This window comes from Hordeum vulgare, chromosome 7H, assembly GCF_904849725.1.
Source record: "Hordeum vulgare subsp. vulgare chromosome 7H, MorexV3_pseudomolecules_assembly, whole genome shotgun sequence".
Classification (NCBI taxonomy): Eukaryota; Viridiplantae; Streptophyta; class Magnoliopsida; order Poales; family Poaceae; genus Hordeum; species Hordeum vulgare.
Window position 1 is genome coordinate 367,494,351 of NC_058524.1, and position 13,979 is coordinate 367,508,329.

The window sequence follows — 13,979 nt, forward strand, 5'->3', positions numbered from 1 at the left end:
TCCCTACCTTACTCCTCTACTTTACACTTTCATCTTTTACATTCCTCTGCTATACTCTTAGAACTGCATGTGTAGGGTGTACTTGACTTGCTATAATTTCCATAGCTCCCTCTCAAGTAAAATTGGGAAAAGGCAAAAAAATTATCTTGTCAAGTAGTCTAATCACCCCCCTCTAGACATACTTTCGATCCTACAAGTGGTATCAGAGCTTTGGTCTCCATTTCATTGGCTTAACAACCTAGGATAGTATGGTGTCTAGTGAGGGAAATTGTCACCATAGAGGTCCATATTTCAATGGCACTAATTTTACTAGTTGGAAGCAAACAGTGAAAATGCATATTCTTGGTTTTAATCATCATGTTTGGGTTGTTATTCGTGTTGGTGTGCAAGGTAACTTCTTTGGAGAAGGACATGAACCTGATCGTAATGCGACAACTGATAAACTAAAGATGTTGCAACTCAATGCTCAAGCCCGCGACATCATCTTCAACTGTCTATGCCCCCAAGAATTCAACAAAATCAATTGTCTTTAGAATGTAAAAGAAATTTGGAATACTTTGATCGATATGCATGAAGGTACTAATTCTGTCAGAGAATCTAAGTTGGATGTGCTTCAAAGTTAGCTTGACAAGTTCAAGATGAAGGATGGTGAAGCTGTCGCTGAAATGTACTCTAGGCTAGCTCTCATCACCAATGAGATTGTCGACTTAGGAAGCGAAGAGATGACCGACGAATTCATCATCAAGAAGATACTTAGAGCTCTTGATGGCAAGTATAACACAGTGTGCACATTGATCCAAATGGTGCCAAACTACAAAGATCTCAAGCCAACTGAAGTCATTGGTAGGATTGTCGCTCATGCAATGTCACTGAAGGTCAAAGATGAGCTGCACAACAAGTCAAGCGGTGCTTACAAAGCGTCATCTGATACTTCCGCTACTTCAAAGGACAATCTTGTCACTAATGAAGAGATAAGCCTCATGATCAGAAAATTCAACAAGTTCTACAAGAGTAGAGGAAAAGAGAGAAGCTCAAGCTCAAGACATGATGAGAAGCGTTCGTCAAGTCGTGACTGAAACTGCTACAATTGTAGGAAGCCCGGACACTACTCCAATGAGTGCTCAGCTCCCTACAAAATAAGAGAAGTGTCACCTCGAAGACGAAGCTCAAGAGATTAGTCACCTCGCAGAGAGAGAAGGAGTAGAGAAGATCGCTATGAACGAAGACACTCATAGAGAGGCAAGGAATCAGAGAAGTAGGAAAAATACACCAAGATCATATCAAGAAGAAAATATCAAGCTCATGTTGGTGAATGGGTTTCTGGCTCTGAGTGTGATCACCACTCTGAGCGAAGCTATCACTCCAACTCCAACTATAGTCAATATGAAGGTGTTGCCGGCATTGCATTTGTTTCCTCCAACTCGTACGAACTTATTTGATTCACCAAACGAGGGAGTCAGAAACTGCTTCATGGCTAAAGGCCGTAAGGTATCACACCCCGAGTATCTTGATTTCTATACTTATGAAGATGACTTGTTAGGAAAAGATGACTTGCTCTTTGAGAAAACTAGTGATTGCACTGAAAAAGAACTTGCTAATTATAATGCTAGTCAAGATAAATCGAATGATGATGATAAGAAAGATATTGGACGACTAACTCAATGATTAAAAACTCTCAAGTTATCTCATGAGACTACTCTAGAAGATCATAGAGAGCTTGCACGAACTCATGAGAAGCTATGTTTCGATAAGCTCAATTTGGAGCAAGAGCATGAATTCCTAAAAGGGATCAATGATGATCTTTGAAAAAGAGTTCTTATCTAGCCAAACGATTACTCTTGTCTACTTTTGTTCCACATGTTAAACCTAGGAACACTAGTAACAAATGCAATAAAGTTTCTTCATCTAGTGGCAACAATGCTAAAGCTAAATCCAATAATGTTGTTGCTAGTAGCTCTATTGGTTCCACTAATGATTCTCTTAGCCAAGTTACACTTGAGAAACAAAATGATTTGTTGAAAGGGATTATAGAGAGAGGTGTCTTCAAGAGTCTTGCCAGAAGTAAGCAAATGGAGGAAATTGTGCGCATGCAAGGAGGACATCGGAAGAAGCAAGGTGTTGGCTACTTCAACGTCAACAGAGATGATTGGGAAGAAGGTCCATACCCTATTCCTAAGTTTTTTCCCCAAGAGAAGAAGTATGATCCTACTCCTCCCGAAGGAACGAGCTCACAAGATGGACTTCTACAAGAAGACCACAAAGTAAAGGGAAAGCATCAAGATGACATTGACCTCTTTGAAGAAGAACCCCAAGTCAAAGTTAGGTGGATTCCCAAGGACTCTATTAGCTCTACCTCATCTAGTGCTACCACAACTCCAAGAATCCCCATCAAGTTGATGTGGATTCCCAAGAGGAAGAACTAGAAAGTTATTGACGGGTGACTCTGCCAATGAAATTCACTCTTATTTATTTTGGCAAGAACTATTTGCAATCAACCTCAACCATATGTATTAGTTCAAGGAGTCACACATTTCCTCAAAGGTAAGCAAGGAACAAGGTAAATAATGCATCTTTGGACATCATCCCATTTGTGTTTCACTCCATGTCCATAGATATTCATGCATATGTTCCTTGTGCTTTGGGACTAACCCATGTAGGGAAGAAGAGTAAGAAAACAATAAAGACTACTCCCAACTCAAGATGATCTTCATCAACTTCGAGCATCCACTACTACTTCACTTACTTGAAGTCTTCTACGACAAAACCCAACGTTCGTTGATCCCTCTTAGGGGGGATGTCATATCAAGGGGTGCTTTACTCAAAGACTTGAGTATAAGTATCTCCTAAGGATATGAACACATTAATGCTTATATAAAGTGGTAACCCCACTTGTGCTTAACGATGAGTATGACCTATGATCGAGTATTCTTACTTGGCTCCTATGTCAATATACTCATATATAGATGACTATTGTCATCGCCCTAGTGCTTGATAGCTGCTAGGATGTTTGTGCATGTTCACCATGTTCTATGTTTCATTCTTATTCTGTGAGCATGTTGGTCTGCATGTGTTTGATCATTTGAGGAAATCCAACTGTTGTTATTTGGCTCTTGATTTATCTTTTCCCAATTGGATGCACAAGAATGCCTACGACCCTTCTCTAGCTATCTATGCTATCTCATCTCAAGTTCTATTCATGCTTCATCACAAAACTTGAACAAGCACTTGTCGATCCCTCTGTTTGAAGGTGCACTCGGAGTTTCGTATAGTTAATGGTTGACTTCTGAAACCTCTTTGAAAATCTCGGTGAGACCAACTTCACAAAATCGATTCCACCGAACTTACAAAGCTGATATGGTTTTCCATCTCGGTACCACAGAAATCACAAACTCGGTTACACCGAGTTTCCCTGTCAACAGACAGTAGAGGAACTCGGTGACACCGATTCCGTCATCTCGTGACACCGACAGCGCGAGGGTATATATTCCAGCGGACAGAATCTTTGATTTCCTATCGTCAAAGCCGTTTTGCCTCAAGCCATAAGCTGCCTCCCCTGGATCCTTGGTCGTCGCCCTTGACTCCCCATGCGTCCCTGCCACTGGGAATCGCCGCCGTCGACGGATTCTTCACACCGTCGTCGATGTATCCGAACCGTCGCTTATTTAGAGTATGGTTCGGATATCCTTCTGCGTTCCTCTATCCAACTCTTACCATTGGGAAGTTTTATCTACAATCCACCTCGTGCAAACCCCTCTTCTACCAGAAGTTCCCGTAGAACTAGTCGACGAGAAGTTTTTAAGTTTAATTTTCCGAAGACCTCATCTCGGTGACACCGATTTGCAAAACTCGGTTCCAACGATTTTGAACCTAGGGTTCCTGAGTATGAACTCGGTGAAACCCAGTTGTCAATTTCGATTCCACCGAAATGATGACCAAGATTCTATAAAGGAGTTCTTGTGTCTCGGTGACTCCGAAAGTTTGAACTTGGTGCTACCGAAATGTGATCTACGAAAAGTGAAAGCTAAGGATTTCTTTGTTCCATTTTTTTGAAAACATATGAATTTTGTGATGCTCAACCCTTCTACCTTTCCTATATACACTTCACATGTTTTGTTGTTTGGTGCTGAGTTTCTGCTTGTGTATTAGAGATGTTTGGTTCAGAAGATAGCCAAAATGATTTTAGAGAACCAAGTGTTGAGATGGACTCAGCCACTAGTCCAGAGAAGTCTGACACTGACCATGGATCCTACAACTCCCATGGCTTGCCGAAGGCAGCCACAAGCCAGAGGAAGAAACTGAATTCTGATGAAGAGGACTTAGAATTTGTGTAGGATGAAACTTCAACTCCTCCAAAGGCTCCAAGGAAGACAGTCAGGAAGGTAATTGTTGATCCTGCTGATCTGAGAGCACCTGCTTATGTAAGGAGAAGCACAACACTTCCTAGTGATGAACCTGTGAAGAAGACTGGAGTGTAGAAAACAAGGAAAATGATAGTTCATGGTGTGGGAGACCTACTTCTATGTATGAAGCCCCTGAAGAAGCTGCTGAAGAAGAAGTTCCTAATGAGATCACGGTTCCTCATAAGAAGAAGAAGATCATGGTAGATGCCATGAAATCTGCTCCTAAGCCTCCATCTAAGGCAAAGAAGGGTGTAGCTCCCAAGGTTGGCGGTGAATTCCTCATGAAATCCAACAGAGTGGAGCGGCCATCACCATTCCTTCCTTGCTGGTGATTATTGACAAGGATCTAAGCCATATATTGGATACCTGCGGAGCTGGCTTGGTTTTCCTCCCAGAGAACTTGGAGAAACTGGGCTATGGTCATGTTCTCCGATGGAGGTGGTGGCGGGGGAATGTCTCCTTGTGGCTACTCCAGGTGATCTCCAGCCTGAGTAGACCCAGCAGGTCCCTGCTGTTAGGTGGAATTGTCGGCGACGGGGTTGGCAAAGGTGTTGTTGCAGGTTGTAGTCAGCATCCTGTTTCGAGCAACCAAGTCAAATGACTAGGATAGAGGTGAGGGGAAATCAGTAATATAAGAATCGCTTCAATGGGGGTTGGGGACGTATCATCATCCCCAAGTTTAATTCCAGCTCGTCCTCGAGTAGATAAATTATAAAACAAAAAAAATTATGTGACATGGTACCCAACATTTTAATCTTTTGTAGGTATGATCATTGCGAAACTATGAATTAACGAACATCAACACAGTAATATCCATGAACATAAGTAACGAAATCATCAATTTAAAAAATATATGATCCTTAGATAATGTTTACCCCCCATTCATTTCATCATATTATCATGGAATGGCTCCATCTTCTCCACTTAAATACGAATGCCAAGCACCATGGTGTTAAGCCAAGCAATTGGATCATCTTTTTTTTATCGGACTTCAGCTTTTTATAGTTCACCCAATACATGAGCGTGAACCATGGATACATCATAATGTGGAATAGAATATGGTGGTAGGTTTCAAAGGGTAAAAGTGGAGAATAAAGTCTTGCATCAACTAAGCGGTTCAATGGGTATGGATATGCCCATCAATAAATATCATTGCGAGGAGTAAGCATTGCCACGCAACGGATGCACTAGAGCTATAAGTGTATGAAAGTTGAACTGAAGCTAAGTGGGTGTGCATCAAACTTGCTTCCTCATGAAGACCTCAGGCATTTTAGGAAGACCATCATCGGAATATACAAGCAATTTTCTATAATGAACAATCACCACTAGCATATGGAAGTAATAGAACATGAGACTCTCTATATGGAAAAACATGGTGCTACTTTGAAACACAAGTGTGGAAAAAGAGGTACTAGAAGTGTCCCTTCTATCTTTTCTCTTATTTTTATTTATAATTTTTATTTTCCCTCCTTTTTTATTTATTTTTTGTTTTTCTTTTTATTTATTCTTCAAGAGTCTCATCTCGCTTGCGGGGGAATTATTATATCCATCATTCTTTCCTCACCGATATAGCGCCCTAATAATGAAAAGCGTCACACTTCTATTTACTTACAACTCGTTATGAAAAACTACTAAACAATATGAATCTATATGAATGTCTGTGGCAGTGCACTAGGATGTGCAATGATCTAGCATAATATGTAAACAATGATTAATGGTGTCTTTCTCACGAATACTATATCAGCTACATGATTATGCAAAGCAATACGACAATGAGTGTAGTAGTTATATGTTGTAACGGCCGAAATAGCATGCCAATATATCTAGGAATGTTTATGAGACACCATGATAGGTAGGTATGGTGGATTATTTGAGGAATATATAAGCTGGCTTATTTGCAATGGAGTGTACCATGTCACGGGGTTTGGATGCATCGACAAAGTTTGCACCGATCCTCGAGCTGAGAATGGGCAATGAACGGTACCGAAGAGGCTAGCAAATATGAGGATTAAGAATGCTCACACATCTTCACCATGACATAACCAATATTTAGATGAACAACAAATGAACATCCTTTAACTATTGATATGTTTACTAACCAACAACCATGCACTCACGCCCTTTCATATTACCACATCAATATTATTAATCCACAATTTCTCTTTTATGTGCTAGAGGAAGGTTTTGATTATGCACTCCTTGAACACCTATTATTTTTGGACTAGTCTTATAATACATGCAAACTACCCTTAGTATTTATGTAACTCTCAAACAAATATAAGTGAAGAATGAGAGCACAATTATTTCTAGAAAATCTATGTGCCACCACGCTCTAAAAGATATAAGTGAAGCACTAGAGCAACTCCTTAGCTCAAAAGATATAAGTGAAGCACATAAGTATTCTAACAAATCATGGTGAACATATGTCTATCTCAAGTGCGTGTGTAAAAGAAACAATGATTGTGGAAATCTAAAACAAAAAAAAACTAAAGCACACAATGCTCCAAGTAAAATTCATATCATGTGATGAATAAAGATGTAGCTCCAAGTGACATACTGATGGATTAAGAATAAAGATGGGATGCCTTCCGGGGCATCCCCAAGCTTAGATGCTTGAGTCTTCCTAGAATTTTCCTTGGGATGCCTCGGGCATCCCCAAGCTTAAGCTCTTTGCCTCTCCTTATTCCTTTATACATCATGATAACACCCAAAACTTGAAAACTACAGCACACGGAAATAAACAGAAAACTCATGAGATCCGTTAGTATGATAGGTGAGCCAAACTTTAGGTACTGTTACAAATTGATTCATATTTTATTATTTCATAAGGTACAGTATACTAACTTCTCCATGACTAATACCCCCCCGACATAATCAATAGCATCATAAAAAAAGCAAACAACAATAGAATGTGTCTAAAACAAAATAATCTATTGTGATCTGCAAAACACCATTCTTCTGTAACGATGCAAATTCTGAAATATTAGGACGACCTGATTAATTTCTAGAGCAATACTTCGTAAAAAATTCAGATCAAAAATACGTTCCCATAAAATCACAGAAATTCTGCACTAGGCATAAAAGTTTCTATTTTTCCACTTCATCAATTTCACTTATCAGTAAAATCATCCCAAAGGTTTTACTTGTCACATACACTAATTTAAACATAAAAACACAATAATTATAGTATCAATAATCATGTTAAATCAAAAAAACAAAAAGCAGAACAATAAAAATAAGATACCTATTGGGTTGCCTCCCAACAAGCGCTATAGTTTTACGCCCCTAGCTAGGCATAATGCATAATTTAAAGTATTGTCATCCTTCTTGGCATTCACATCTTGGGATGTGTGTTCACAATGAGGCTTTTCAAATACAATAGAAAACACATGATCAACAATATCTTAGCATTATCAATACTACTTTCCTCAAAACCTTGTGTATTCTCTCTTACTATCCAAGAATATTGTTTACTGACAGCATTGAAAACTTGTTGGATAATATGAATGGGAGGAACTTCTTTCATAGTAGTTTCATCAAAAGTATGGTTATCTCGAAACACATACCTCATCATATAGTCCTTGTTATATAAATTTTGTCTATCACACGATGTTCATGACTCGTAGTGTAGTGATCAAAGATATCTCGAGCCTCTGCTGCACTACATAGTGAAATTCATGAATGAGGATAAGAGTGGCTATCTTATTGTCCCTAGGGTGTTTTATGACCGGCAAGTCATAGAAAATCATGTGTAAAGTAGGGTGAGTATCCATAAATCTTCTTTCAAGTTTAAGTTATAGAAAATTTCGTCTATCACAGGATGTTCACGACTTGTAGTATAGTGATTAAAGATATCTCGAGCCTCTCTCACTATATAGTGAAATTCATGCATGAGGGTAAGAGTGGCTATCTTCTTAGACCTAGGGTCTTTTATGACCGACAACTCATAGAAAATCCTTTGCAAAGTATGGTGGGTATGCATAAATCTTCTTTCAAGTTTAAGAACAAGAGCAAAAATAGCATCACCGTATCTTTTGCTTCTTTTTAGGATTGGCGTATCCTTGCAAGCCAAAGTACCCGTATAGTTAAGGAATTCTTGGATAATTATTTATCCTATGATATTCTCCTTACCCGCAATAAAAACTTTTTCATCTCATTGTAGGGGCGTTTTCTCTTTTGGGGTATTACCTTCATCATCATTCTCAATGATAAAATCAGACATGATAGACACTTCAAGCAAGCAAAACAAGCAAACAAGTAAACTAGCAAATATAAATAAGTTTATATTTTTTATTTTCATAGCAAGAAAAATATAACTGGAAATAAATAGTAGAATATGTGAAAGATAATTTGTTAGAAGGTACTTGATAGGAAATTGTTGATACTCCCCGGCAACGGCGACGAATATCCTTCCCTATACTTGTGATGTTCGTTGGGTTTTTCCCCAAAGATGAGGGAATGATGCAACACAATAGAGGTAAGTATTTACATCATTGAGAACCAAGGTTATCGAACAAATAGGACAACCATGCAGTTTCCGTCTTCAGCACCTACACACAAAAGAGCACACACTTGCACGCAACATGCGCAAGAGGGTTGTCAATCCCCTTGAACTTGTTACTTGCAAGGGATAAGTATAATAGATGCATAGTTTGATAAATATAAATATAAAATAAATAAAAAGTAAATAAGTGCACCAAGGTATTTTGAGTTGTTGTAACTATATTTGTGAAAGACCCTGGGGCCATAGTTTTCGCTAGAGGCTTCTCTCTCGTAGAAAGAATGCACTGGGTAAGCAAATTTTCGTATCCTTGGAAGACAAAGTACCCGTATAGTTAAAGATTTATTGGATAATGATTTTCCCAATGATATTCTCCTTAACCACAATAAAAACTTTCACATCTCACTCTGGGAGTTTCCTCTTTTGGGGTTTTACCTTCATCATCATTCTCAATGGTAAAATCATACATGATAGAAACTTCAAGCAAGCAAAACAAGCAAACAAGTAAACTAGCAAATGTAAATATGTTTATATTTTTATTTTCATAAGAAAAATATAACAACAAATATTAATTAGTATAAGCAAATGATAATTTGTGAGAAGGTACTTGATAGGAAATTATTGATACTCCCCGACAACGGCGCCAGATATCCTTCATGAAACTTATGATGTGCATTGGGTTTTTCCCCAAAGAGGAAGGGGACGATACAACACAGTAGAGGTAAGTATTTACCTCATTGATAACCAAGGTTATCGAACAAATAGGAGAACCATGCAATTTCCCGTCATTAGCGCCTACACACAAAAGATCACACACTTGCACGCAACGCGGGCAAGACGGTTTGTCAATCCCCTTAAACTCGTTACTTGCAACAGATAAGTAATGTAGATGGATAGTTTGAGAAATATAAGTAGAAATAAATAAAGAGTAAATAAGGGAAGGAAGGTATTTTGAGTTTTTGTAATTATATATGTGAATATACCCCGCGGCTATAGTTTTCGCTAGAGACTTCTCTCTCGTAGAAAGAATACAGTGGGTAAACAATGTATTGTTGGGTAATTGATAAAAAAATGCATAGTTATGCAATATTTATTCATGGCCATGATCATTTCATATAGGCATCACGTCTATAAGCAAGTGGACCGACTCCGGCGTGCATCTACTACTATTACTCCACCCATCGACCGCTATCCAGCATGCATCTAGAGTATTAAGTAAAAACAGAGTAATGCTTGGAGGAGGATGTCATGATGTAGACAAAGTAAATCCAACTAATATGAATTAACCACGTCGTTTTATGCTTAGTGGCAGAAATACAAGAAGTTCCATGTGCCTTTCTCTCACTCGGATTGAGCACCGCAATATTGAACCTACTACAACGCATCTCTCCTACCAAAGATATATTAATCTAGTTGCCCAAACCAAATCAATAGATCAGAGATAATTACAATATAATCTCATGAATAATATGAACATAAACCCACAATTCATTACATCCCAACAAACACACCACACAAAAGTGATTACATAAGACAGATGAGCACGGGAATCATGGCTTGGCAACGAAGAACGTACATAGAGAGATAGCCATCTACGTACTAACTACGGACCCGTAGGTCTATGGTGAACTACTCCCACATCACTATGGGAGTAGCAAGGTTCATGTAGAGGCCCTCCATGATCGATCGCCCTCCGACAGGGCACCAGAACATGGCTCTAGATGGGCACACGACATAACAAAGACTTGCAGCAGCGGAAATAGTGTTTCGAGTGGCTCTCTAGGTGTTTTGGGATATTAGAGAATTTATAAGCCAGGGAACAAGGGCTGCATGGCTGGGAGGTTGGCCAAAGCCATCATGCGTGACCCCATTGGGCGCCCTTGTTGGCTTGGAGTGCCACGTGTGCCCTCTTGTCTTCCTCCAAAGCTTCCAAGTCCTTATTTTGTCTAAAAAATCATCAAAAAAGTTTCGGGGTATTTGGACTTCGTTAGGTATAGTATTCCCGAAAAGCCAAAAACATGTAGAAACCAACAACTCACACTTGGCACTGGGTTAACTAGTTAGTGCTAAAAATAATATAAATTTACAAGTAAATACTTAGAAACTATCCTAGAATGATAATATAATAGCATGGAACCACAAGAAATTATAGGTATGTTAGAGAAGTACCATCCATTTGGTGATGATGTGCAAGTGGATATGTGCCTAAGAGAGGCTCCCCCATAATGGAGTATGGGGAGCAATTATCTAGTCTTAATCTAGCTACCGCAATCAGGAAAGATGGTCCAACTTTAGAAGGTCAAGATTGTCATCATCTATGTCAATTGGATTATGCGCAAGGAAAAGGTATAACCTTTATATGTTTTCTATCTTACTAGTCTCATGGTGTTAGTTGGGAGACGAGGTTATAAGATCGATAGTCGTCCTATCAAGGGGTGCTCTTGAGTGAGTAGCTTGATCATACCGTCCATACCGAGATTAAATCTTTGCATAGTGATGTCTACTATGCAACTTTATTCTTGTAGATGTTGTTGGCCTCCAAGTGTAGAGTTTTGTAGGACAACAACAAATTTCCCTCAAGTGAATGACCTAAGGTTTATCAATCTGTGGGAGGTATAGGATGAAGATGGTCTATCTCAAACAACCCTACAATAAAATAAAATAAATCTCTTGTGTCCCCAACGCACCCAATACAAAGGAAAATTGTATAGGTGCACTAGTTGGAGAAGAGATGGTGATACAAGTGTATCATGGATAGTAGAAATAGATTTTTATAATCTAAATCTATAAAAAAAAGCAAGGTAGCAAGTGGTAGTGAGCGAGCAAAATGTTGTATAAATGCTTGGAAATAAGGCCTAGGGTTCATACTTTCACTAGTGCAATCTCTCAACAATTCTAACATAATATAATCATATGATCATTGCTCAGAGTGCAACAAAGAATCACTCCAAAGTTCATATCTTGGGGAGAACATAAGATGAAATTGTTGTAGGTAGTAGAGCCACCTCAAAGTTATTCTTTTAGTTTGATCCATTGAGCTATTCCTATAAATGTCACAAACAACCCTAGAGTTCATACGAGAATAACACCTATGATACATATCAATCAACCCCAATGTTACCTAGATACTCCAATGTCACCACAAGTATCCATGGGTTAATTATTTGACATGCATCCAACAATTTCAGATTCATCATCTTCAATCGGTGGAAGTAGGAGAAGAATGTGTATCAACCCCTATGCATAGATTACCCCACTGTCACCACGGGAATCCACAATTGAGTACCAAGACTTACATCAAGTGACCTCAAATCCAATATTCAATCCAACATAACAAAATCTCAAGGGGAAAGATTCAATTCATCACATCAGGAAGCGAGGGACAAACACCATATGATCCAACTATATTAACAAAGCCCGTGATACATCAAGATCTTGAAATCTCAAGAACACGAGAGAGAGAAAGAGATCAAACACATAGCTACTAGTACATACCCTCAGCCCCGAGGGTGAACTACTCGCTCCTCGTCATGAATGCCGCCGGGATGCTGAAGATGGCCACCGGTGATGATTTCCCCATTCGACAGGGTATCATAAAGGCTCCAGATGGGGGGTTTCTACCGAGAGAGTTGCGGCAGCAGAGAGTAAATTATAGGTTAACTTTTGGGGGTTTCAGGATTTATAGGAATTTTCAGTATTGCAATCACGTTAGCCGGACCCATGTGGGCCCCACAAGCTAACATAGCGTTCTAGGGGGTGCACCCTATTGGCTTGTGGCCCACAGGATCACCCCTCTAGTGGTTCTTCGCAATATTTTTCTCATATTGTCCAAAAGAATCATCAAAAAGTTTCGGGCGATTCCGAGAACTTTTATTTTCTGCACAAAAAACAACAATACAGTAATTCCACTAAAAACATCGTTAGTCCGTGTCAGTTCTAACTAAATCATGTAAACTGCATTAAAACCACATAAATGTATTATAAATATATGTATATATGCCATGAGTACTTCATAAATTATCGATACATTGGAGACGTATCAGCATTGCCAAGCTTAATTCCTACTCATCCTTGAGTAGGTAAATGATAAAAGAAGTAATTTATAAAGTCTAAATGCTAACATACTGTATAATTTTGATCAACGATAATTTCAGTCACTTTTCTAGCATCATAACCATCAAGTTTTTCTCATAGAACTGATCATGATAGAGTAGCAATCAATTCACATGTCATGCTTCAAACAATGCATTCTCTTCAAACTTAGCAGCCTATGTTCTTAGTCACCAAACAATCTTATTTTCAACAAAGTCTAAATAAGATCTCCACATACTCAATTATCACATAGTCTTCTATGATTGCTAACACTCAATGCATACTTGTAGAACAAACAACATCCATCAAACACACACAAAGATAGGGGCTCAATGTTTCGCCTCCCAACATATTTATCATGAAGATAATTGTCAACAATAATGAATCATGGTCAAAGATATTTGACTCGAGATATATGCTTGGATCTTTACCCACCACATAGTTCTTTCCGACTAATAGTTTTAGATTGTAATAAGGAGTTCACTCAACATGAGAAGTAAATAACATGAAAGTAAATAGATTGTCCCCTTGGATAGGGAAGCAGGGATTTGCAGAGGTGCCATAGCTCATTGTTTAAAACAACGATGAATATATTTTGGGTGGTGTGCCTTTCTTGTCAACATTACGACAAGGGATATCTATATGTTCTAAGATAATCATATTATTGGTGGTTCCCAGACAAAATTGAAATTTTACTCCCTCTCAACCATTCAAACACATTCCATGGATAATCGTATCCACGAATGCCCTCCAAAGAATCAACTTACTAGGGGGGTCCTTGTTTATTTATTTTTGTATTATGCAGGACTGGGAATCTATTTACCAACCTCTTTCTTGCAATGACAAGTGAATAAACACTCATTCTAATAATAACCCACTTAGCATGGAAGATATTGACCGTCCTGATCGCTCCATGAGCGGGATGGTGGGCACACAAATATGTTGTTCATTTGAATGTTTTAGAGGTGGCACATGCAAATTACTTG